Source organism: Oncorhynchus gorbuscha, linkage group LG06, assembly GCF_021184085.1.
Source record: "Oncorhynchus gorbuscha isolate QuinsamMale2020 ecotype Even-year linkage group LG06, OgorEven_v1.0, whole genome shotgun sequence".
Lineage (NCBI taxonomy): Eukaryota > Metazoa > Chordata > Actinopteri > Salmoniformes > Salmonidae > Oncorhynchus > Oncorhynchus gorbuscha.
The window spans coordinates 35065194-35091899 of NC_060178.1; the positions used below are offsets into that span (position 1 = coordinate 35065194).

Here is a 26706-nt window from a genome sequence, read left to right on the forward strand (position 1 = left end):
ATATAAGCAGAGATGAAAGAGAAAAGTTTACCAAAGTCAACTAGATTGAAGCATTCATTCTATTGATTTATGACATTATCCTGGTGAACAAGGGTTTATTTAGCCTTCTAGAGGCCTAGGACGACAAGTAATGACAGAAGAGAAGCTGCATGTATCTAATTATAGACTACAAAATAAGTTGACTAACAAATAGCCAACCAAAATGTCAGAAATTATAAGCAGAAACATATCTAAATTAGACGTTAAAAATCGTGTAAAATAAATTGTGTAAAATAAAGCGCATCTTCTGTTTTGCGGGTTAGGGTTGGGTGCAGGCCACAGATTTTCACTTTATCACATAGTCGGGCGGTCGCGGATGAACTATTGGCAATTACGGGTGAGTGCGGGTGAATAAACCCGTACATTACTACTACGTGCAGCGTATAGGATGAGGCGGTTCTGGGTGTGGGAGAGCATCAAAGAGAGGGTTTCCCATTGAAAGCATTTCAAAACCAATATTAAAAAGCAGAGATTCAGTTGGGGTGTTAGAAACAGTGGCAGACAGTGTCAGGTGGTGGAAGACAGAATGAAATATCCTTTCTAATATGGCTGTCACTTTGAGTAATGGACTGTTTGAGTATAGACTGATGCTTTAGGGGACGATAGATGACTGCCTGGCCAGTGGTCTAATACAGTATGAAATCAGAGCGCCATGTAGGCTTGTGAATGCTATTACATGTAAAGCTAACATGGACTACAGCTTGTTATTTACTGCTTTGAAGGAATAATTCATTAACTGAACAAACATGTGAAGCTACATTATGTTGGTCAGTGTTTTAGCTTGTATGTTACACATCACATGACTGATTTATCTTTCTGTTTGAAACATTAGGCACAACTCACTGGAAAAGGAAAAACCTGAGTGCTGTTAAAATATGCTTTTTCTCAGTCCTTGCAGCCCCGAATCAATTTGAAATGAGCATCGGTTTTAATTGGCTCAACAGGAGGTATAATGCAGAAGTGTGTGTGTGGGGGCTTAAAGATTTCAATTGGATCTAATCAATTAGTGGAGTGAGTGAGTGAGTGAGTGAGTGAGTGAGTGAGTGAGTGAGTGAGTGAGTGAGTGAGTGAGTGAGTGAGTGAGTGAGTGAGTGAGTGAGTGAGTGAGTGAGTGAGTGAGTGAGTGAGTGAGTGAGTGAGTGTTCTGCTGAAGGGTTCATTGAAGTAGAGTACTTTTCCTTTCTACGTTGAAGAAAAAACACCAAATCAATGTAAAACAACAAAAATCCCACTTGAATAGTCAATTCTGGAAAGGAATGATAAAAAACAGTCTTGATTATGGCTATTCACTTGATTTACCTGCATATCACTGGGAGGCTGCGAGCAGAGCGGGCAAATGCTTCTATAAATCTCAGTAAAGCACACATAGGCCTCTTCTGAAAACGAGAGACAGTGGCCGGGTACAAGCAGGCCCAAAAGGTCCCTCCTAAATAAAGAGCATTAATTCTGCTGAGTGAATAGTCGTATATATAAAAGTAAAAACTGGGCTAACAGCTTTTTCCTTTTAGATACTTGACATGGTGGCAGGTTTGTGTGTGTGTGTATAAAATGAGATATCAATCATTAGGAACACCTTCCTAATATTGAGATGCACCACCCAGCCCCTTTGCTCTCAGAACAGCCTCAATGTGTCAGGGCATGGACTCTACAAGGTGTCGAAAGCGTTCCACAGGGATGCTGGCCCATGTTACATTTACATTTACATTTAAGTCATTTAGCAGACGCTCTTATCCAGAGCGACTTACAAATTGGTGCATTCACCTTATGACATCCAGTGGAACAGCCACTTTACAATAGTGCATCTACATATTTTAAGGGGGGGGTGAGAAGGATTACTTTATCCTATCCTAAGTATTCCTTAAAGAGGTGGGGTTTCAGGTGTCTCCGGAAGGTGGTGATTGACTCCGCTGTCCTGGCGTCGTGAGGGAGTTTGTTCCACCATTGGGGAGCCAGAGCAGCGAACAGTTTTGACTGGGCTGAGCGGGAACTGTACTTCCTCAGTGGTAGGGAGGCGAGCAGGCCAGAGGTGGATGAACGCAGTGCCCTTATTTGGGTGTAGGGCCTGATCAGAGCCTGGAGGTACTGAGGTGCCGTTCCCCTCACAGCTCCGTAGGCAAGCACCATGGTCTTGTAGCGGATGCGAGCTTCAACTGGAAGCCAGTGGAGAGAGCGGAGGAGCGGGGTGACGTGAGAGAACTTGGGAAGGTTGAACACTAGACGGGCTGCGGCGTTCTGGATGAGTTGTAGGGGTTTAATGGCACAGGCAGGGAGCCCAGCCAACAGCGAGTTGCAGTAATCCAATACTTGTTGACTCCAATACTTGGCTGGAAGTCCTTTGGGTGGTTGACCATTCTTGATACACATGGGAAACTGTTGAGTTTGAAAAACCCAGTAGCATTGCAGTTCTTCACAAAAACCAGTGCGCCTGGCACCTACTACCATACCTCATTCAAAGGCACTTAAATATTTTGTCTTGCCCATTCACCCTCTGAATGGCACAAACAATACATCTTTCAATTATCTCAAGGCTTAAAAAATCCTCCTTTAACCTGTGTCCTCCCCTTCATTTACAAGGAATGAAGTGGATTTAACAACAACTGGCTTCACCTGGTCAGTCCATGTCATGGAAGGCTTAATGTTTTGTGTACTCAGCGTGTATGTGTGTATTCTACTGAAAGGTTTGAGGTAGAGCGCTTTTCCTTTCCACGTTGAAAAAAAACACCAAATTGATTTAAATCCCACATAAAAAGCCCACTTGAATAGGCAGTTATGGGATATATGAGATTTTCTTTAGAGGGTAGATCACCTTTAAAAATTGCAGATAGATTGTGGCTTCCATCAATGTAATTGTCTGCATAATTTCCAATCACCCATATATTTTGTAGGGAAATACAGTACCAGTCAAAAGTTTGGACACACCTACTCATTCATTGTTTTTTTATTTATATTTACTATTTTCTACATTGTAGAATAATAGTGAAGACATCAAAACTATTAAATAACACGGTGGGAACCACACATGCAGAGATCTTCTACTATTAAGGCCTGATTCTCCTCTGAACAGTTGATGTTGAGATTTGTGAAGCATTTATTTGCAATATCTGAGGCTGGTAACTCTAATGAACTTATCCTCTGTAGCAGAGGTAACTCTGAGTCTTCCTTTCCTGTGGCGGTCCTCAATGAGAGCCAGTTTCATCATAGCGGTTTTTGTGACTGCACTTGAAGACACTTCCAAAGTTCAACATTTTTCACATTGGAAAACATTCATGTCTTAAGGTAATGTTGGACTGTCGTTTCTCTTTGCTCTTTGGTTCTTGCCATAATATGGACTTGGTCTTTTACCAAATAGGGCTATCTTAGGGCTACCAACCCTACCTTGTCTCAACACAACTGATTGGCTCAAACGCATTAAGAAGGAAATAAATTCCACAAATTAGGCACACCTGTTAATTTAAATGCATTGCAGGTGGCTACCTCATGAAACTGGTTGAGAGAATGCCAAGAGTGTGCAAAGCCATCATCAAGGCAAAGGGTGGCTACTTTGATGAATCTAAAATGTATTTTGTTTTGTTTAACACTTTTTGGTTACTACACGATTCCATATGTGTTATTTAATTTTGATGTCTTCACTATTATTATACAAATGTGAAAAATAGTAAAAAAAATAAAGAAAAACCATGAGTAAGTGTGTCCAAACTTTTGACTGTTACTGTAAAGTTTTTTAAATAAATGTTCCTTCATTATTTTTGCTTAACCCTACCACCTCTCACCTAATTGGAGTGCACTAATGGACAACACTTAGGCTTCTATTTCGAGTTTATATATTTTACAGACACAGCTCATTTTAAAATAATTATCTTTTGTTTGTTTTCAGTCCCATCCTTCTGCTTCACACAACCTTTCCTGTCGATCTCTGAACACCATCCAGTTTTGATTCAAATTGACCATATATTTTTCAAGTGTGCTGGGATGTTTCATAAAACTTCTTAACATTTCTATTCTCATAGACTCTACATATTGTAAATGAAAGATCTTTGCTAAGAGTGTTATTATATTATTACATTCTATTGGTTGCAAGAATTTTGAATGATCATTTAGATTGAAAAACCCTACATTTTGACTAAAGCGTTGTTTTGTGAATCAGTTCATAAAGCATGTGCCATGGAATCAGTACATAGAAAATGTATTTGTATGGCACCGCTGCCATTTTTTGGGGTCCTGAAATGAAACAGCTATACTTTTTTAATTACCTCAATTTTCTTTAACCAACACTGGTCTTTAACGCAGGGCCGACTGACAAGTTCCTTCCTTTCTCCCCCTTCCACTTGCCTCTTCCATTCGTGAGGTAATGTTGAATAGAGCAGACATTTCCAAATATTTTTTTAGCTGCAATGTGTGGCATAATTCCAACAGTCCTATTGATGATATTTGAAAAGATACTGTTTACACATTTAAAAAAATAAATAAAAATCAATTAGTATATTTTAGTTCAAACATAATATTTTTTGTAATATTTGTTCGGTTCTTTCTTGTGGATTAAACTGAAATTGCAACCAGTATAGCTCGTTTTAAAAATAACGTTATTTTGAGATCATTTCATTTACAAATAACCGAAAGTGAGAGGTTGTAAATGGAATTCAGGACCCTTACAAATCAGCCGTGCTAGACAATCTGGACCCTTACTTTCTAAAATGATCTCGCGAAATTGTTGCAACCCCTATTACTAGCCTGTTTAACCTCTCTTTCGTGTCGTCTGAGATTCTCGAAGATTGGAAAGCAGCTGTGGTCATCCCCCTCTTCAAAGGGGGGGGACACTCTTGACCCAAACTGCTACAGACCTATATCTATCCTACCCTGCCTTTCTAAAGTCTTCGAAAGCCAAGTCAACAAACAGATTACCGACAATTTCGAATCCTACCATACATTCTCTGCTATGTAATCTTGTTTCAGAGCTGGTCATGGGTGCACCTTAGCCACACTCAAGGTCCTAAACGATATCTTAACTGCCATCAATAAGAAACAATACTGTGCAGCTGTATTTATTGACCTGGCCAAGGCTTTTGACTCTTTCAATCACCACATCCTCATCGGCATACTCGATAGCCTTGGGTTCTCAAATGATTGCCTCGCCTGGTTCACCAACTACTTCTGTCAAATCTGTCAAATCGGAGGGCCTGTTGTCCGGGCCTCTGGCAGTCTCTATAGGGGGTGCCACAGGGTTAAATTATTGGACCAATGATGTCGCTCTTGCTGCTTGTGAGTCTCGGATCCACCTCTACGCAGACAACAACATTCTGTACACTTCTGGCCCTTCTTTGGACACTGTGTTAATAACCCTACAGACGAGCTTCAATGCCATACAACTCTTCATCCGTGGCATCCAATTGCTCTTAAATACAAGTAAAAGTAAATGCATGCTCTTCAACCGATTGCTGCATGCACCTGCCCGCCCGTACAACATCACTACTCTGGACGGTTCTAACTTAGAATATGTGGACAACTACAAATACCTAGGTGTCTGGTTAGACTGTAAACTCTCCTTCCAGAACCACATCAAACATCTCCAATCCAAAGTTAAATCTAGAATTGGCTTTCTATTTCGTATCAAAGCATCCTTCATTCATGCTGCCAAACATACCCTTGTAAAACTGACCATCCTCCCGATCCTCGACTTTGGCGATGTCATTTACAAAATAGCCTCCAATACCCTACTCAATAAATTGGATGCAGTCTATGACAGTGCCATCTGTTTTGTCAGCAAAGCCCCATATACTACCCACCACTGCGACCTGCACGCTCTCGTTGGCTGGCCCTCGCTTCATACTCGTCACCAAACCCACTGGCTCCAGGTAATTTACAAGACCGTGCTAGGTAAAGTCCCCCCTTATCTCAGCTCACTGGTCACCATAGCAGCTCCAACAGGTATATCTCGCTGGTCACCATAGCAGCACCCACCTGAAGCACGCGCTCCAGCAGGTACAGTATATCTCTCTGGTCACCCTCAAAACTAATTTTGGCCGCCTCTCCTTCCAGTTCTCTGCTGCCAATGACTGGAACGAACTACAAAAATCTCTGAAACTGGAAACACTTATCTCCCTCACTAGCTTTAAGCACCAGCTGTCAGAGCAGATTACTGCACCTGTACATAGCCCATCTATAATTTAGCCCAAACAACTACCTCTCCCCCTACTGTATTTATTTAGCTCCTTTGCACCCCATTATTTCTATCTCTACATTGCACACTCTTCCACTGCAAATCTACAATTCCAGTGTTTTACTTGCTAAATTGTATTTACTTTGCCACCATGGCCGTTTTTTTGCCTTTACCTCCCTTATCTCACCTCATTTGCCCACATTGTATATAGACTTATTTTCTACTGTATTATTGACTGTATGTTTGTTTTACTCTCTGTGTAACTCTGTGTTGTATGTGTCGAACTGCTTTGCTTTATCTTGGCCAGGTCGCAATTTTAAATGAGAACTTGTTCTCAACTTGCCCAACTGGTTAAATAAAGGTTAAAAACAACAACAAAAAAACTTCAGGCCATTTTATTGTTAAACTACACGATAATATAACATTTTATTTTGTTGTAATTTAATATGTAATATAGTACATTTATTATAATTTGGTTGTATTCCAGAAAAGAAAACATGAATCATCAGTGTACAATGACACCTTTGTTTTTAAGCTCTGGATTTCTAGGACCTTGATATTATTGTTGGATCTGATTTTAATGGATAACATTTTGATAATGAATATGCCAATAGTGGACAGCCTTATTTTACTACTCTTGACATTTTAATACTTTCTGAAAAGTAGCCATTATTTACTATTTTACACCGAGGGTTACAATCTTAATTGTGGCTATCCAGCTCGTATATCAGTGCATATCACTGGGAGGCTGGGAGAAGAGTGGGCAAAAGCGTCTATAAATCTCAGTAAAGCACACAGGCCTCTTCTGAAAACGAGAGCCAGCACAAGCAGGCCCAAAAGGTTCCTCCTAAATAAAAGCATTATTTCTGCTAAGTGAATAGCTGTAAAAATAACCGATGAAACTGGGCTAATAGGTATTCCCTTTACAGTACTTGGTATGGTGGATGGCGACAGACTTGGGCTACTGTATGTGTGTGTGGTTCGAATCCCCTAGCCAACGAGGTATAAAATCTGACAATGTGTCCTTGAGCAATGCACTTAACCCTAGTTGCTCTGAATAAGAGAGTCTGTTAATTGACCAAAATGTCAAGTTGAAGTTGGAAGTTTAAATAGACTTAGTTTGGAGTTATTAAAACTCGTTTTTCAACCACTCCCAAATTTTTTAGTTAACAAACTAGAGTTTTGGCAAGTCGGTTAGGACATCTACTCTGTGCATGACAAGTAATTTTTCCAACAATTGTTTACAGATGGATTATTTCACTTATAATTCACTGTATCACAATTCCAGTCTGTCAGAATTTAACAAACACGACTCAGTTACATCAGCTCTGTCAGGAAGAATGGCCAAAAGTCACCCAACTTATTGTGGAAAGCTTGTGGAAGGCTACCCTAAATGTTTGACCCTAGTTCAAGAATTTAAAGGCAATGCTACGAAATACTAATTGAGTGTGTGTAAACTTCTGACCCACTGGGAATGTGATGAAAGAAATAAAAGCTTAAATAAATCATTCTCTATACTCTTATCCTGACATTTCACATTCTTTAAATAAAGTAGTGATCCTAACTGACCTAAAACAGGGATTTTGTACTTGGATTAAATGTCAGGAATTGTGAAAAACTGAGTTTAAATGTAGTTGGCTAAGGTGTATATAAACTGTAAATGTAAATTGAGAAGGTCAGAGAGGGAGAATAACATATTTGGGGATTGACCAGTAACGACAGCATTTACAAGAACACATGCTACCTGTCTTTTTCACCCGTTTCTAATATAATTTTGTTTGTCTTATTGAGGCAAGGTTTGTGACTGTACATGTCCCATCATTGCCTGGAATCATATATTTTTTCAATTACCAAGCAAACTCTCAGTGTCCTGCTCTCCTCTCTTCTTTCCTACCTTCTCTCCCCACTTCACATTGTCTCTATCTTTCCCATTGTCTTCCTTTCTCTCTGTTGTCCTCTCTCTCCGTCAGGCTCGGATACGAGTTAGGGCCGCTACGCCACTGATCCACCAGTTTGCTCATTATAATAAAATAATGGGCCGTGGGTAGACACCACAAAGCCAAGGGTTGGGGAGTAACCGATTTATATGTAATCCGTGACATGTTAACGGACTATAAAAAACTGTAACCCTTTTCCAGCAAAAAATATTGTACTCAGATTACAGATACTTTCAAATAAAATTATTACTTCTAGGATTACTTTTAAATTCAGTCAGGATGTTTATGAAAAAAACTGTCATAACATTGTTTTCTCAATGACATTCAAATCAGCATTGATAAAGGCGTAAGGTTTACGTTTTTTCTACCAGAGTGAGTCTGACAACAAGTCAAAGACGACTGAAATCAAACGTGTTTGATGAATGGCAGGAAAAGAGCAGGATAGGTTTTTGTAGGCTACAGTACAGGCTACTGTATGTATTCCAATGGTGTGACCGCTGTCGACATCCAAAGATTATCCAACTTGAATAAACACTTGGACGTAAGGACGACAGCAGTGGTGTAGCCTACAAGTGATACAGATATCACTTATTATTGTTGTCAAAATCAAATAAAATTGTATTGGTCACTTATAGATATTTAGCTGATTTTATCGCAGGTGTAGTTACATGCTTGTGTTCCTAGCTGCAACAGTGCAGTAGTATCTAAAAAACAATTCACAACAATACACACACATCAAAAGTAAAATAATTGAATTAAGAAATATATCAATATTAGATCGAGCAATGTCGGAGTGGCATTGAATAGAATACGGTATATACATATGAGATGAGTAATGCAGTATGCAAACATGATTAAAAAATGACTAATGTTCCATTATTATAGTGGCAAGTGATTCCAAGTCTATGTATATAGGCCAGCATCCTCTAAGGTGCATGATTGCGTAACAGGGTGGAAGCTGGCTAGTGATGGCTATTTAACAGTCTGATGGCCTTAAGATAACTGTTTTTCAGTCTCTTGGTCCCAGTTTTGATGCACCTGTACTGACATCACCTTCTGGATGATAGCAGGGTGAACAGGCCGTGGCTCAGATTGTTATTGTCCTTGGATGATCTTTTTGGCATTCCTGTGACATTGGGTGCTGTAGTTGTCCTGGAGGGCAGGTGTGCTCCCTCTGCTGTTTTCTGAAGTCCACAATCAGATTGATCTACATAGCGCATTGATGTGAATCACACTGCTGCTCTCTCATTTGGCTATTTTGGCCTTATGGATTGTGGTTGTTGTGGATGGCTGTTCAAAAATGTTTATGTGTATTTTAATCCTATATATATATGGTTGAATTTAAAGAAGTTTAAGCTGCCTATCAATAATTTTTTCGACCAGTGGACAGCCAGTGAAAAATGAGCTTTTGCAACAGCTGCATAGTGCGGATTCGTGCCTATGGAATAAAAGTTTGAGGAAGTTCCTCCCATTTAAACTCATCCGTTGTATTGTGCTTCATACTGTCAAAAGCAAGTTTAATTTAAGAAGAGCATGAGTAGGGCTTTTAGTGCTCAATCTAATTCGTGCTGATAAAAAGTCTTTCAATAGGCCAAACGGACATGCTCAAACTCGCCCACTTTGATAGACTTCAACAGCTGCAAATGATTGAAATATCAAAGTGTCACCAACAAAAATGTAAACAATATGCCTATAACGAATGCAGCACATGGCATACATTTTGCACATGCAAATAGCACTTTTCGGAAGGGCTCAAAGCATGACATTCCATGTGAGCAGCATTTATTTTTCATCTTGAAGCAATGAGCCCAATCAGTCCTCTATGACAAAATAAACAACAGAGTAGGCTAATAAATCCTTCGTTTTGGGGATATGCTCATGTAAAACAATTGTCTGATCGATATTTCCAAATTATATTCTTGAAGATCAATGGGTATTCAATTAAATGGAATGACTGATAATCTGACAGATTTAGTAGTAGAAAACAAATGGGTTTGAAGAAGCCTATACATAACCAACCCATAAAGTAAAATGCAAATCCATTTATGGCCAGCTATGCATTGATTTATCCTGCAATAGATATGATTGAATTGGTAATATAAATGTGCCTTCTGATGCCTCTTAAGAGAAATCAAAAAAATAAACCAGACTACGTTACTGAGTTTGGTTAATCCAAAAGTTACGTTACTGATTACAATTAGTAACTGTAACAGTTTATATTTAGAAAGTAACCTACCCAATCCTGACAAAACCCCATGTTCTTGCCAAAACCTGCCTGCCTGCTGCCTGTTTGTCCACCGTTTCTTCCTGTATCTCTCTCTTTAAGTCTCTTTGATTCTCTCTTTCTTCTCCTGTCTCCATCTTCTCTTTTTTATCTCCACTGTGGATATTTGATGGGATAAAATTGATTCAGCAGTGTTTCACGTGTGATTCATTAATTAATTTGTGTGCTTGTTAGCAGCAGGCCTTAAAGAAATCAAATCAAATGTATTTACATTATAGAGTATACATCAGCTGATATATCAAAGTGCTGTACAGAAAAGAAGATGTGGGTTCTTTAAGGAAGACACACCCTTGAAGCATCACACGGTCATTTGAACACGGTGCCATCTCACATGTCTCATCTGATCTATGAAAATATCTCAGGAGCAGATGAACAGGCCATTGAGAAATCCGCATCAGTTATTGATGTCGTGTGTGTGTGTGTGTGTGTGTGTGTGTGTGTGTGTGTGTGTGTGTGTGTGTGTGTGTGTGTGTGTGTGTGTGTGTGTGTGTGTGTGTGTGTGTGTGTGTGTGTGTGTGTGTGTGTGTGTGTGTGTGTGTGTGTGTGTGTGTGTGTGTGTGCAAATCTGTGTACGGGTTTGTGGGATTACGTGTGGGTTTGCCAGTGTTTGTGTGAGCTTTATTATGCTCTCTCCAATCTGCATTGCTTCTATTATAGGCCTCTAAATAGCGAGGAGACAGTCAGACTAGTCTACAGTGGCTTGCGAAAGTATTCACCCCCTTGGCATTTTTCCAATTGTGTTGCTTTACAACGTGGAATTAAAAAAAATGTTGTTTGTTTTGGGGGGGGGGGTTGAATCGTTTGATTTGCACAACATGCCTACAACTTTGAAGATGCAAAATATTGTTTTATTGTGAAACAAACAAGAAATAGGACAAAAACTGAACTTAAGCGTGCATAACTATTCACCCCCCCAAGTCAATATTTTGTAGAGCAACCTTTTGCAGCAATTACAGCTGCAAGTTTCATGAGGTATGTCTCTATAAGCTTGGAACATCTAGTCACTGAGATTTTTGCCCATTCTTCAAGGTAAAATTTCTCCAGCTCCTTCAAGTTGGATAGGTTCCTGATGGTATACAGCAATCTGTAAGTCATACCACAGATTCTTAATCGGATTGAGGTCTGGGCTTTGACGAGGCCATTCCAAGGCATTTAAATGTTTCCCCTTAAACCACTCGAGTGTTGCTTTAGCAGTATGCTTAGGGTCATTTTCCTGCTGGAAGGTGAACCTCCGTCCTAGTCTCAAATCTCTGGAAGACTTCAACAGGTTTCCCTCAAGAATATCCCTGTATTTAGCGTCATCGATCATTCCTTCAATTATGACCAGTTTCCCAGTCCCTGCCGATGAAAAACTTCCCCACGGCAAGATGCTACCACCACCATGCTTCACTGTAGGGATGAAGTTCTCGGGGTGATGAGAGGTGTTGGGTTTACGCCAGACATAGTGTATTCCTTGATGGCCAAAAAGCTCAATTTTAGTCTGAACAATGACCCCAAGCATACTTCCAAAGTTGTGGCAAAATGGCTTAAGGACAACAAAGTCAAGGTATTGGAGTGGTCATCAAAGCCCTGACCTCAACCCTATAGAACATTTGTGGGCAGAACTTAAAAAGCATGTGCAAGCAATGAGGCCTACAAACCTGACTCAGTTACACCAGCTCTGTCAGGAGGAATGGGCCAAATTTCACCTAACTTATTGTGGGAAGCTTGTGGAAGGCTACCCGAAACATTTGAACCAAGATAAACAATTTAAAGGCAATGCTACCAAATACTAATTGAGTGTATGTAAACTTCTGACCCACAGGGAATGTGATGAAAGAAATAAAAGCTGAAATAAATCACTCTACTATCATCCTGACAATTCACATCCTTAAAATAAAGTGGTTATCCTAACTGACCTAAGACAGGGACTTTTTACTACAATTAAATGTCAAGAATTGAGAAAAACTGAGTTTAAATGTATTTGGCTAAGGTGTATGTAAACTTCCGACTTCAACTGTACAACCACTTCAAATGTTGATATTTGGTTGTGTTGACAACCAAACACAAATCAATATCATTACATTTGAGATGAACCAGAGGTTGAATTGAAACAATAGCTGTTGATTTTGCTAATGCTATACTGAACAAAAACATAAATTTAAAACATGAACATGCAACAATTTAAAAGATTTTACTTAGTTACAGTTCATATAAGGAAATCAGCCAATTTAATTAAATTCAGGAGGCCCTGATCTATGGATTTCACATGGCTGTGCAGGGGTGCAGCCATAGGTGAGCCTCTGAGGTTATAGGCTCAACCACTTGGGAACCAGGCCCAACCACTAGGAAGCCAGTCCCAGCCAATCAGAATGAGTTTTTCCGCACAATAGGGCTTTATTACAGACAGAAATACTTCTCAGCATCCTCCCTCAGATGATCCCCCAGGTGAAGAAGCTGGATGTTGAGGTCCTGGGCTGGTGTGGTTACACCACATGCACGCATTACTCTTCTGTTTTTTTTCTTATTTCACTTCACCAATTTGGACTATTTTGAGTATGTCCATTAAATGAAATCCCACCCAAAAAATGCATTTAATTTACAGGTTGTAAATGCAACAAAATAGGAAAAACTCCAAGGGGGATGAATACTTTTGCAAGGCACTGTATATAATGTTGACGGGGTACAGCTGGGCCACCAAGCTCTCTCACTATACACCACAGGACATCAATGCAGCATTCAGCTCTTAAGTCTGGCCACGGCAATGGACTCACTCTTTATACAGTCTCTGGAGATAAATTACTCCATGGCCTCCACAAAGGAACAAGAGATTGAACCCTTTATGGAGCTGGGCCTGCACCAATTCTATGGAGAAGTTACATGAACACATTCATACGCATTCACACACACAAACACTTTAACGTGGTACGTCCTGAAGATAGTTCATAGAGCCCATTCCCTTGCAGGTGACATACTGTACATACAGAGGCTTTAGCACTCAGTGCTAAAAATCATCCAATGATTTGACTCTGGGGCTCTCTGAGCTAACAGCTAATGTGAGAGACTCATAGACTATGACAGTACTGATTCCCTCCAATTGTAGCGATAAACCAAAGCTGACATAAATTCACCCAATGGAGCCTTAACCAGAGACATCACTACATCTCCATCATATAGATCTATCGCTACAATATCTTCAGATATGACTCATGTATTAACCAAGTTCACTCATCACTTTCATAGACTCTCCATAGGCAAAGATACACCATTTCCTTTCTTTGAAACAAGATTCGTCGACCATTGTCTGTTTGACAACTGCCAGATGAGTGAATGTCTATTATTTTGGTATATTTACCAAACATTGATTTATGTTATATCAAGTCATTATTAGCGCAAGCTAGATATGCAATAGTATAAAGTATTTGGTATGCAGTATTTAGTATAATTATCTGAAAGGGATCAAATTGACTATATAAACCATTTCAATACATCGAAATACTCTAAATCCACAAAGACCACAATATCCCCTATTCAAGAGCAGCACAAATGTATAATGTTATGTCATTGTGCTTTACTGGGTTCATTCAATTTATCAATGCCAAGTTATTATATTTTGATTTAGGAGCTACATTTACAGTGGTGTTTGTGGATTGAGGGTGCTTGGTTTTCATGACATTCTTTACCTGCTTTCAAAGCCATGGGAATCAATGCAGGTTTTGAAAAGCTTGAGGGTGAAGTGTATAATTATGAAATCAGAGGGAAAATTGTTTGTGGATGTCTGGAAGCTGCTGGTTCTGCCTGACTGACTGGCTAGCACTTGGCAGACTTGCTCACACCACATCAGTGTTAGAGATCTGATCCCCAGCTCTGCTTTGCTCTGCTCTCCAGACAAGCCAATACACCCTCAGGGATATAGACTTGGTGCCAAGGAGGGAGTGAAAAAAAGAGAAGGTGGTGGTGGGGGGGGGGGGTGAATCAGTGTGCATGCATGTAAAGGTGCATACCAATGTTGTCTCCTCGTGTGTGCAAGGAGACAGATAGTGTGTGAGTAGAACCATCTCTAGCCACCTCCTTATGTCACTGACTGACATAACAAGATAAAAATAACTTTTGCTATGCTATCTCTCAACGGTAAGTTTATTTTTATGAATGCTTTAGTGGGTGGCCAACTATTGCAACAGGGGCCCTAAGTGCAGCACGTAGTCTGGCTATAGGCAGAGGTGGCACTGTTTGTGTGTCTGTGTAAGAGAGAGGACATCATGCTATTTTCACGGATTGGCTACCTCTGGAATTCAGTTATAGGTCTAACCAATCTGTCCCTACATTGCGTGACAGTGTTCATGCAATTTTAGGAAAATGTAAACCATTACGTAACAAAAACCTAAGCTCTTTCCAGGCTTACTAACAATAGGTCTTATGAAAGATGGATATCTCAACTCACCGCGATTCAGAACAGCAGACAAAGTTAAACTCAGCGTCTCCCATTATCTTGCTGAATCAGCGGATATGCCCACAGAACTGCCAAAACGTTCATCGGTGTGAATGAGTTATGAATTGGACGAGACCAACAAAACTCCACAACATCCGATGAACAATAGAAGGAAAACGATTCGACAAGCCGGACTGCGCTGCGCCTTAGCAATCCTTCCTATCGCTCCGGCCCACTGAGGAAGTTCGGTAGAAAAAAGCTTTTCATAGAGGTACGATTATCCGGGAATACTTTAACCTTCCTGGAAGCAGAGTTTTTGACCTTTCCGGGGATAATTACTAAATTAAAGTATCCACGGAGAGAGCGGGCGCAATTCCACTTGGTGGGGGAATGCGTGCGCGCCCCGGGTTAGAAACACCAGTGGGCGACTGGCAGGAAGGCAACTACGGAGGAATGCAGGTGGGTATTGCTTCACCGGATGGTTAAGTATCTCTGGCCAGTGGTTAAATATTATTTTATAAAGTCCACGCCAGCACCGGTCTCTGCTTGACCCGCCTACTCTGCAGCGCTGTCAGAGAAAGGGAGAGCCAAATTTCAATAGGTGAAACAGCAGACACGGTCTTTTTTAGCCCTCCTCTCTCCCTTTTACCCCCTTTCTCACCCAGTCACATGTTTAAAACACAAGTAACCCTCTGTAATAGCTACGAAAGGAGGATATACTTAAGACCGTCACCGTTGACGTGGCGCGAATGGTAACAAGCGCGTTGGAGACAGCGGCTCCCTTATCACAGTGAAATAGCCTACAGCTATGGATTCCTAGATTTATTGTCCGAGGATATTTAAGTCTTTATTTTCTAATGACGTTTTAAATCTATTATTCATTTTATTGATGTGATCTCTTTCAGGAGGGGCAGATGAATAGGCGACATTTGAGGAATGAGCGAATGTATCTCACCAAAATAAATACCTATAGGCTAAAGCACACTGTCTGTGAGCCAGCCGTTAGTTTAGTCTTCATACCTGTCTTAGTGTCATACTTAGCTCTATCTGTCTGAGCAGGGGATGGGAGCTGAGGACGGTTCAGTGACTGCTTCTCTTCTCCCTTGTCTTCAGTCCCCACATGTCTGTGCATAAGCCATGCATCACAGCACTGCAAAGGCAGCTAACAGCACCAACTGAGACTCCAGACAAAGTATGAATGCTGGCATTTCACAGTGAATATGAAGGAATACATCAACACACATACATCAGCATTTCAGTTTAGAAGTGATCATATGCAACTGCATCTCCTCTAAATTAAGATTCTAACCTAAGCTTAGACACCTGAGTTTAAGAACCTAAACTCATCTGCATCCTATCCCTTGGTCCATATATATTATTTCCTTTGTGTGCAATAGTGTGCCAACTACAATCAACATGAACCTTGTTGGAATAATTAACATACCAGTTGGTAGAGCAAGGTGCTTGCAAAGCCAGGGTTGTGGGTTCGATTCCCAGGGCCACCCAAATGTAATATGTATGCAAGCATGACTAAGTCGTTTTGGATAAAAGCGTCTGCTAAATGGCTTACATTATTATAATAAGGTCTCCATCTCCACCCAATATGGTCAGCTTTGTGGTGTCTTCAATTGAAGACAGAAAGAAAGTGTGTTTGTAGTGTATTGGAACAAGTAGACCTTTCCTTAGTTATATGGTATGGGAGCTGTCCATGGTGCTGAACTGCCTCTAAATAATGACTAACTCCAATGAGAACAGTGACTTGGAGACTCCATCTTTGACTTCCATCAACCTCAATGTAAAACTCTTCAACTTGCCATAATTTCCATAAGGCTCTATTTGTGTTGTTTCCCAGTGTGGGAGCTGTTCCTCAGGGCTATAACATGTGAGCTGTCCACGGTGAGGAAAAAAACATATTTAAAAACCTCAACGAATAACCGTTCAACTTTGGATCATTTCCATAGGGGTTTCTGTAGTAGACTTAATCAGGGGTATAGTTGCTTATCAAGAATACTCTGACATAAAGCACTCTTTACTCTGATTATTTGTTACGCGGAGTGGAACAGGGGAACCCAAGAGCAGACTCAGATGAGGGGACTGGGATGAAGTAAACAAGGTATTTATTGAAACACAGGGGACAGATGGAGTGCAGGCCAGGGGAAGCTTGAGTGGGTTGCAGGAAACCATGTGAGGATGTGGAGGCTGGAGCGAGAGGGGTTGGGACTGGGTAAGCAGGTCCGGAGAGGAATCCAAGTGAGTAGTAGAGTGGGGAATCCAGGACAGATAGGAGGATAACAGGTTCCAATAGTAACAAACGGCTAGAAGCTTAGACTGACGGAGCAGAAATTAGAAACTGGCAGTGTGGAAGTAGCAGGACTGAGTATTTGTAGAGGTCTTGATTATGGAACAAGTTGAAGTCGGTGGGGGATCTGCTCTGAATCCCGGACACCTTTCTCCGCCCACACAATCACAAACACACACACACACACACACACACACACACACACACACACACACACACACACACACACACACACACACACACACACACACACACACACACACACACACACACACACACACACACACACACACACACACACACACACACACACACACACACACACACACACACAGAGTGAGAGGGAGAGAGTGCTGGGGGAGTGGCGGCAGGTCAAGGAGACAGGATGAGCAGTAGAGGGCGTTGCAGGAGCAGATGTGACATAATTGACACTCATCTGTTTGCTCCATTATCTGTTACTTTGGCAACAGCTCCTCTTTCTGGGGCCCCCAGAAAACACAATACAAATCAATGAAACACACATGCTGTAGGCATACACAGAAGTATCCCCAGATTATGATGATTGTAATGTTTCCACTATTAATATGGTATACTATTGTAGTCGGGATATGATTTCCAGTGTTCTATTTGGGATACACACAAATAAGTGCACTCAATTTGTTTACGGGTTGATGGTCACTAGACTTATAATTGAATGTTATGGACTGTTCTCATATCTGTTATAGTGACTGACTCCAGACTGGATTTTGATTTTATTAGGATGCCCAAGGACTGAGGACACTTTATGTTATTTTATTCTGTGACACTGTGTGATACTGTAGCAGATGATTTTGCGACATCATACTACATGCCTCAGCTGGTGTTTACAGAATATAAGAGCCTGCTTAGAGAAGGCAAACTATAATTTTCTATGCTTCTATGCTGAAGGTTGTCTCCCTGTTGCAACTTGTAATTAAAAAACTACATTATTTTGACTGATTTTATCAACCTGGAAATTAACTCATCAATCAGGACCGGCCCAAGCCAGAACCCCCTGTATAGAACCTCGTTATTGTTATTTTATTATACTTTATTATACTTTATATTTACTCTATATTCAAATTTTAGTAACTATTTTCTTAGCTCTATTTCTTATTAAACTGCATTGTTGGTTAAGGCCTTGTATTCGGGGCGCATGTGACAAATAAAATTTGATTTCCATTCCCACAATATAGGTCCAGGCCTACACACCACTCAGAAAAATACCTTGGCCGATGGGTGTTGTTTAGTTCTTATATGGTTTGTATAGGGTTACTAACAGGTCCGTGCCAGACCTTTCAAGGATGCAGCCCCCCATTCCCCAGCTTAAAAATATCTCCAAATGCATAACATATCAAATGCCTCTGTAGTGAACATGTTAACATTTTTGAGCATAGGCCTATTTATTTTTGCAACAACACATTCATCACAAATTGTAAGCAAGCTATGGCTCTATTTAATCAGCTACGCTTTAGCCGACCTCCGCATAGTGGTTGTTTTGACGGTGTCTGAGTTGGAACTGCATTAGAGCTCTCAAAACCCCAAATGGCTTCCAGCATTATTTCTAAAGCGGAAATTGCCATTGGCTGCACAGAGTTGCATTAACGTGAATTCCGCCACTTTTCAACTTCATATTCATCATATACAGTACCAGAACAGTGCCTACATATGTGAGAACAGCGCATATCTATGATCTGTTTTTAAAAAGACAAGAAAGGTCCTAAAAAATGCTTCTCTGTGACATAACAGGGTAGGATTAAAAGTAAAAACGGTGATTTTTAAAACCTGCCACGGGGTTCTCGCCAAGGGAGTGTATTGTCTTGCTCCCCACGTCATTGTGAACCTCAGTGTTTGAAAATCACTGTTTTAAAATGTTTTAACTTTTGATGATGTCATCGGGTAGAACTTTTTAACTTCATTTTTTTTTTTCTACAAAACTTAGAAATGTGCCCTTTTCACATGTTGACACTGGTATTGTGCTGGAGATAATGAAAATGATGTTGAAAAGTGGTGGATTTGCCCTTTAACAGAAATCCCATGCAGCCTGTTTACAAGTTCAAACACTGGAATGTGAGATGTGAGCTACACCTCCATTAGGATGATAGAAATCATCATTATTTCATTTAATGATTTTTCTATATAGCCTACACTGCCTTGTTCTGTACTTCTAAAGTGAGTGGGGCGGGTGTGGCTTCAAGACAATGATCGCAAGAGCAGCTGCTCACCGATTTGATTGCTCCAGCGCAGTTCCACCTCCGACACCGCCGAAACATCTGCTATGCCATCGCCGGTTGATCTGATTGAATCTAAGCCCTTATTACAGCACCTCTTAAATGTGTATCTGTATCTCTGTGGTGCTTAGTTCAAGATGATCACAGATCAGAAACCATTGGAACTCATCTTTACCAACCCCAAGTCGAAGCCACCAGTCAGGATTGAGAGACGGGCTTTCAGGCTTCAACCCTACAAGTTTGAGGTGATTCACAAGACAGGCAAGTCCAACCCAGCAGACTACATGTCTCGACATCTGCAAAGTCTTTGTTAATCAACAATCACAATGATGTGGACACTGAAATGCATATGTGCTTTATCGCGAAGAATGCAGGACCTAAAGCCATAACTCTTCAAGAACTGAAAACCGAGGTAACGAATGACCAGCTTCTGCAGCATCTGATCAATCTTTCACTGGCAACTGGAACAGGATCTATGGGAACTTCACATCTGAGAACAACCTGCCAGTCAGTTCCTGAAGAGGGACTAACAGCGCTCAAAGCATTCTACAATATCAGAGAGGAATTTACCTCACTCAAGAAGACGAACTGACAATAAGCCATTGCAGATGTCTGAGCTATCACAAGGCCCGTGGCAGAAAGTCTCTGGGCCTTTGCGGACCTATCCATACCGGTAACTATCTCATAGTCATTCTGGCTGAATACTAAAGAATCCCGTTTGCGGAGATAACGTGAACCTCTGTAAGCAAAGTTATCCCCATCATGGACAAAGTGTTCTCTACTGTGGGAATACCAAAGGAAGTTTCAAGTCGAGTTCTCCAACTTCACAGGTTTCTGCCATCGGAAAATCACACCTTACTGGCCCCAAGCCAACGCTTAAGTTGTAAGGTTCATGAGGATTGTGAGAAAAGCTTTTACAACTGTGACATTAAAAGGATAGCTGTGGAAGGAGGAGCTGCACAAAGTACCAAGGAACTACAGAGATACACCTCACCACTCCGCAAACCAGCCCTCAACTGACTTGCCCTATTGACATCTTCTGTCGATCAAGCTACCTACCTTTGAGTTACCTTCAAATGATGTCGAGCACCTCCGCACGGACCGCTCCAAAAAGGAAAAGATGAAAACCTAAGACAAAGGATAAACGCATCACAGTCAGAACTCTCTGTAGGAGATGTCGTCCTCATCCGTCAAAAGAAGACAGGTAAACTTGTGACTCCATTCAACCCAAGCCATACAGCGTCACAGCAGTGAACGGCACAATGATCACTGTCCAGCGACACTGGCACATTGTCAAAAGGAACCAGTCACACTTTAAGGGTCTGAAACACTGCCTAGAAGTCACCTGATGAAGAGGATGATTAAGAGGATGATGAGGAGGAATCTCAAATTGACCCTCAAGTTCATCACCTCACCTCCTACTCATCCTGAAGCCATCCCACTAGCAGCAAGAAGATATCATCATGCCAGGACTACCTGACATGATGACTCCTTGCTGTCCCCAGTCCACCTGGCCATGCTGCTGCTCCAGTTTCAACTGGCCTGGGCCCTAGGACCATGTCCCAGGACTACCTGACATGAGGACTCCTTGCTGTCCCCAGTCCACCTGGCCATGCTCCTGCTCCAGTTTCAACTGTTCTGCCTTACTATTATTCAACCATGCTGGTCATTTATGAACATTTGAACATCTTGGCCACGTTCTGTTATAATCTCCACCCGGCACAGCCAGAAGAGGACTGGCCACCCCACATATGCTCGCTCTAATTCTCTCTTTCTTTCTCTCTCTCGGAGGACCTGAGCCCTAGGACCGTGCCCCAGGACTACCTGACATGATGGCTCCTTGCTGTCCCCAGTCCACCTGACTGTGCTGCTGCTCCAGTTTCAACTGTTCTGCCTTATTATTATTTGACCATGCTGGTCATTTATGAACATTTGAACATCTTGGTCATGTTCTGTTATAATCTCTACCCGGCACAGCCAGAAGAGGACTGGCCACCCCACATAGCCCGGTTCCTCTCTAGGTTTCTTCCTAGGTTTTGGCCTTTCTAGGGAGTTTTTCCTAGCCACCGTGCTTTTACACCTGCATTGTTTGCTGTTTGGGGTTTTAGGCTGGGTTTCTGTACAGCACTTTGAGATATCAGCTGATGTACGAAGGGCTATATAAATAAATTTGATTTGATTTGATTTGATTTGATCAGCAAAGACAAAATGGAAGAGCTCCTCACAGGCTGATAGCTGATGTTAAAAATAAAAACCAATTAATTGAGCTGCTGAGAAATAACATTTTATTTGAATAAGGGTTTAAAAATATAATTATATTTCCGTTTGTTTAAAGTAACAGAAGAAAACACATACTGTAACACATGTTAAGCATTGTGGAATGAAAGTGTATTAATACATGTACTGTATAGAGAATGTTTGAAAAAAAGCATGTTCATTTTCGAAAAGAAAAGGAGGGATGTAATATAACACGACCCCTTTAAGAATGCCACATTCAGTATCCGCAAGTGAAAGTTAGAAACAGCCTTCAGTATTCCTACCCAAAAAAGTGTGCCCAATGACAAACAACATTGCTGTTCAGATGAATTCATAATAAAAATGTAAAGAGGTTAGATGCATAACCCAGTATTGCAATAGTTCAGAGGTGTGCATTTTCAAAATAGTTGAGAACTTTTTCCTTTTCCCAAAGGTGTGAATCAATGGATAAGCACACACCATAATCGAAAAAAGGGGTAATGGAGGTGACTGCTTACATTTGAATACATTATCTATACCCCACTACTAGATAGAAAAGAAAACAACATGGTAGGCGATAGAATGAATCTCTATGAGGCTTGATGTGTTCCTCATATAGCCTGTTTTAAATGTAGCAGATATAACCGCTGGCCTGATAGTATTCTGCAAAGTGATAACCAGAGAAATGGAGCTCAAAAGAAGGAGCTCTTAGTCGAAGCACCCCTGGATGCATTTTCCACCGGGCCTCATGGAATGGAGTTATCTGAATCAACAGTCCTCAACTGTTCGTGGAAGGATATTGAAGGAGGCCGAGGTCAAATTACATGGGGATTCAGGTGGCATTAGACTTCTGAGAGTTTCCAGACTCTGGGAGAGATGATCTTCAGGGCCTTTAGTACTCAGAAAGAGGCTGAAGAGACTGACAGCTGAGGCAATGGGAAGGATGAGAGAAAAAAAGATTGAAAATCATAGGGTACATCATAGTTTGCTGCAGTCAAAAAATGTACAAAAATGTATCTTTTTTTTGTATCTTTTTCCCAGTCCTTAAAGTTTTCTACAACAAACATTAAGACAGAACAGGAAGAGCTGTTCCTGCAGCTGCATGACACTTGGCTAAGATGACTCTCTCCCGACTCTCTTCTGTCCCGACTATTCTGTTCTGTGATTGAGACTGTGGTTAAGGTGTGAATTAGTCACCCACCCCCAGCCTGTGGCAGACCCAGACTGTAGAGTAGGAAACACACTGGGCTGTCATGCCTCTGCCACCATGGGCCCTCAGAGGAGATCCATTTCAGGAACACCACTCATTAATATGCTAATGGTGCTCATTTCAGCTTGATGCTGAAATTAATGGAATTACAGTATTTAGTGGGTCAGAGATGAGAGAGGATGAGTGTCACATTTAAAATAGAGAGCACTTGATGTTTTTGTTATTGTGCAAAGTAATTTTTACTCGGAAAAAGCATGATTATGTGATTTTCATCTCTACAGTAACAGCACTGTGCAAGGGTAGAGTTTTTCAGTTTTCTTCTAATGTATGCTGGGAACTTGTTTTCTCTCCAGTACATTGGAGTATATTGTATCCAGATCTAGCATTTGGCAAGTAATACAGTCTGCAACAACATTGCACTTGGCTATTCTATTATTAAGTTACCAGGTACATGCACATAGAGGAGTCTACCTGTGCTGAGCACAAGCTCATTTGCCCTCCCGCTTACTAAATGTCTTTTGGGTGGTGGTATATTTTTTTGTATATAGTTTTTGTCATTTTTGTACTGAACCGACTGCCTGCAAGTCATCCTGATGTCAATTTCACCTCCACCACCACCCCGTCCGTTGGTTGCACATGTTGGTCTGCCCTCTACGGAGATTGCTCGCGTTACCCCCGGTATCCAAACATACATGGCTTGAGATACGGTCGAGTGTGTGTAGCTAGCTACCTCGTTTAAATATCAACAGTACTGCTACAGCAGCATAACATTTGATAAACACTTGCTAAACACTTGATTTACATAATCAATATTCGGTCTGGTTGGCTGATACAGACAGCAAAGAGAGACAGAAAGACATAGAGAGGAGTGGCTGCATCAATGACCCTCCGACTCAACTCCATCCCTTCTTCAGTCAGGAGTTGCACATGCGTGTCACTGCAGCAGCAACACAACACAGCTAACCACCATATGGTCCTTCTAGACAGTGGTCCTTCAGCTAACCACCGGGACCATACTGAAATATCACACATGACAAGCCACTGCTAAAGCCTGAAATATAATCTTCTGACTCATGATATATGGCTATGAATATTAAGTTATGAAGTTATAATTTAAGAATTGAAGAGCATTGAAGATAAATCACAATCATTGGAGAGAAAAAATCTAACTCAGAGATCAGCTTATAGCCCACCCTCTTTTCCTGATGTAAATCATGTCTTTAACAGTGCCAGACTGTTGTCAGTGCATCTTGTCCAGTCTGGGAGGATCTGTTTGACTTGGATAGATGCTCTGCTTGCATATGCAACAGTATGTGTCATGTTCATCTTCTAATCTTCCTGTGCTAGGACTGCACCAATGATGTCTGTTTCTCTGTCTGGGTGGAAGTAACTCATGACTGGGTTGTTGAGAAGTTGTTCGTTGAACATGTTTAGTGCTTAGTTGTGTGTTTGTTTCCAGGCCCACTCTGTGTCTTTATTTGTGAGGTCATGCAGTGGTAGGGTGATTGGGGAGACGTCCGGAATGAAGCGTGCACTGTAGTTCGCCATTCCCAGGAGGCTGAGAACTTCACTCTGGTTTTGAGGAAGTGACATGTTGCTTATCGCCTCAAGCTCCTTGGGGTCTGCTGAGATGCCATCTTGAGATACGTTTTAGCCATAGATCTCCAAAGATGTTTTTTGATACTCACTCTTGTCTTTGTCGATTTTCAGGTTGTTCTCATGAAGCCTTTGGAAGATGGCTTCCAGTGAACAGTTGTGAGCTTCGGCTGAGGTCCCAAACACAAGAATGCAATCACTGCAGTTTTTCACTACTGGGATTCCATGGAGCACCTGCTGAATGATGTGTTGGAAAACTTCAGCAGATAATGAGATTCTGAAAATGAATGCTTGTACCCATGTATGCTTAATTAATGCTTAGTCCCATGTATGTTAAGAAAGTTGTGATATACCTCTACTCTGGAGCAAGTTCCAACTGGTGGTATCCAGTCCAGTCAAATTCAAGGAACGACCTTTCTAGGGGTTCTGATGCTTCTAGATTTTATTTACATTTTGATAACATTTCCACATTATTTCACTTTTTAATCTGTGTAGTATTGCTTACTAGTTGTTGTCCAATGAATTATGTAACCACTCCCTCTTCAAACCAGGGTTGATTGGAAAAAGCTGTTAGAAAGAGGACATTGTATTATCATATCTTTGTTCTCCCTGACAAAGGCCATGCAGCCGAAACACGTCAGAATTTTAAATCTTTGTTTCCATTGAACATGCCATACAAATAAAGACCTTTTCATTAATTATATAAAGAGTGCCTTGGTTCTCCTTTCTTTTTGATGACCAATTTACCCTTTTTGCCAAAGAGCACCTTCTGTCTACCAAAACCTACTATTGTGTACCTTAGCAGCATCTCCCTTCCTTCTTTTTTTCTACAAGTTAATCACAGAACTTCGGTAGTGCTTAGAGGAAGCAGCTCCACAGTAATTGTTTTGTGTTTTTGGGATATTTTAAACTCAAACCATGGATTTTACCAGAGAGGCAACAAGTTGTTCCTATGAACATGAAGAGGGTCAAACAATTATTACCACTACCTCATTGCTAGATGAGATGACAGCCATAGAGAACACTGGACCAGACTTGAACAAGACTTGATCAATATTCCAAAACCCATTTGAGAGTATCTTGTGTCCCCCCGCGACCGGTTTTGTAACATTGTTCCCTATGAAACACTGCCAGATACAGTTGAAGTCGGAAGTGTACATACACCTTAGCCAAATACATTTGAACTCAGTTTTTCACAATTCCAACTTTGGAAGTGTGCTTGGGGTCATTGTCCATTTGGAAGACCCATTTGCGACCAAGCTTTAACTTCCTGACTGATGTCTTGAGATGTTGCTTCAATATATACTCATAATTCTCCTTCCTCATGATGCCACCTATTTTGTGAAGTGCACCAGTCCCTCCTGCAGCAATGCACTCCCACAACATGATTCTGCCACCCCAGTGCTTCACGGTTGGGATGGTGTTCTTTGGCTTGCAAGCCTCCCCCTTTTTCCTCCAAACATAACGATGGGCATTATGGCCAAACAATTCTATTTTTCTTTCATCAGACCAGAGGACATTTCTCCAAAAAGTACGATCTTTGTCCCCATGTGCAGTTGCAAACCGTTGTCTGGCTTTTTTATGGCGGTTTTGAAGCAGTGACTTCTTCTTTGCTGAGCGGCCTTTCAAGTTATGTCAATATAGGACTCGTTTTAATGTGGATATAGATACTTTTGTACCGGTTTCCTTCAGCATCTTCACAAGGTCCTTTGTTGTTTTTCTGGGATTTTCGCACCAAATTACGTTCATCTCTAGGAGACAGAATGTGTCTCAGTCCTGAGCGGTATGACGGCTGCGTGGTCCCATGGTGTTTATACTTGTATACTATTGATTTGTACAGATGAACGTGGTACCTTCAGGCATTTGGAAATTTCTCCCTAGGATGAACCAGACTTGTGGAGGTCTACAATTATTTTCTGATTTATTTGGATTTTCCCATGATGTCAAGCAAAGAGGCACTGAGTTTGAAGGTAGGCCTTGAAATACATCCACAGGTACACCTCCAATTGACTCAAATGATGTCAATTAGCCTATCAGAAGCTTCTACAGCCATGACATAATCTTATGGAATTTTCCAAGCTGTTTAAAGGCACAGTCAACGGAGTGTATGTAAACTTCTGACCCACTGGATTTGTGATGCATTGATTTATAAGTGAAATAATCTGTCTGTAAACAATAGTTGGAAAAATTACTTGTGTCATGCACAAAGTAGATGTCCTAACCGACTTGCCAAAACGTATGTTTGTTAACAAGACATTTGTGGAGTGGTTAAAAAAATGAGTTTTCAACCTAAGT

General features: G+C 41.0%; 1 protein-coding gene across 1 annotated transcript in view; it reads right to left on the bottom strand.

Moving 5' to 3' along the window:
- Positions 1-15286, bottom strand: part of LOC124037109 (BMP/retinoic acid-inducible neural-specific protein 3-like) — a 75747-nt gene extending 60461 nt beyond the window's left edge. Inside the window, exon 1 of the mRNA XM_046351753.1 lies at positions 14835-15286. The gene's annotated coding sequence lies outside the window, so the exon portion shown is untranslated. The remainder of the gene's footprint in view (positions 1-14834) is intronic.
- Between the last annotated feature and the right edge of the window lie 11420 nt (positions 15287-26706).